This window comes from Cervus canadensis, chromosome X, assembly GCF_019320065.1.
Source record: "Cervus canadensis isolate Bull #8, Minnesota chromosome X, ASM1932006v1, whole genome shotgun sequence".
NCBI classification, from domain to species: Eukaryota; Metazoa; Chordata; class Mammalia; order Artiodactyla; family Cervidae; genus Cervus; species Cervus canadensis.
The window spans coordinates 63,033,853-63,035,393 of NC_057419.1; positions in this window are offsets into that span (position 1 = coordinate 63,033,853).

Consider the following 1,541-nt stretch of genomic DNA (forward strand, 5'->3'; position numbering starts at 1 on the left):
TTTTTTTTTTTTTTTTGAGATGTAATTGTCATATCACTTTGTATTAGTCCAAGTTGTATGATTTGATATATACTGCAAAATGATTACCACAATAAATTTGATTAATGTTAATCACCTCAGATAGTTACAGAATTTTTTCTCTAGTGATGAGAATTTTTAAGATCTATTCTATAAGCAACTTTCAAATATACAATACAGTATAGTTACTAAATGGGACTTCCCAGGTGGCTCAGTGATAAAGAATCTGTCTGCTAACGCAGGAGTTGCAAGAGACATAGGAGACACAGGTTTGATCCTTGAATCCGGAAGATCCCCTGGAGAAGGAAATGGCAACCCACTCCAGTATTCTTGCCTGGAGAATCCCATGGACAGAGGAGCCTGGTGGGCTACAGTCCATGGGGTTGCAAAGAGTCAGATACAACTAAGCAACTAACACACACATACACAAAGTGATGTATCAATCTAAAATCTGTACTGTCTGTCTCTGGGCTGTTCACTCTACCTTCTTTTATTACAGTTACTTTCTGAGTTTTCACTATTATTACCCATATTTTACAGATAAAGAAATTGTGGATTACAGAGTATATAACACGTTAAAGCACATAACTTGTAAATAATAGAGAGTGACACTGAACTGGATTCCTCTCTTGGTAATTTGGAAAGTTTGGCTGGACCTTGAAGATTAGAACAAAGGCTGCATTTAACTTGTTTGATGCTAGATTTCACAAAATAGGGGCTCAAAAACATTATTTAAAGACTAAGTGGCCTTTTAAAGTTTTAGTTTAATCTGTCCAAATTAAAAAACAATGAGTGGAAGTGGGTATTAAATTTGTATTTATTTTATTTTTTTTTATTTTTATTTTACTTTTTTTTATTAGTTGGAGGCTAATTACTTCACAACATTTCAATTTAAACTGTTTCTTTTTTTAACTTTATTTATTTTAATTGGAGGCTAATTACAATATTGTAGTTTTGCCATACATTGACATGAATCAGCCATGGGTGTACAAAAGGAAAACCAATCAAGGAGACCCAATTGTGACAAATTATTCTTATAATTTTACTTTAATATGCACAAACATATAGCTAGGTATAAAGCTCTGTAGCTTTAAAATATGCTGTTAGAACTGTAAACCTAACAATTTGTGTGTGTGTGCGTGTGTAAATATATGTGTGTGTGTGTGTGTGTGTATACATATCTCTTGGAAGAGAAGCTGAACACCAAGACAAAGCCTAGCATTCCTTTATGGACAGGAAGTTCAGATGTGTTGTGAAGTAACTGGTGAATTTAGGAAGGTGTGAGGCCAAAGGCAGCCTTTCAGAAAGGGAAGAGACTGTTGGAACTGGGAACTGAGGAGAAGAGAACTACTGACAGAGTTTTCAGGGATAACACACTTCCCTTTGTGTGTCTCTGTGGTAGAGTCTGTGGCCTGGAGTACAAGGAGAAAGATGTACTAGAGCAGCTTCTGGTGGCAGGAATATTATTTTCTTCTACATGCAGCTATGGAAACATTGCTTAATATTCCTCAGATCTTAACTGT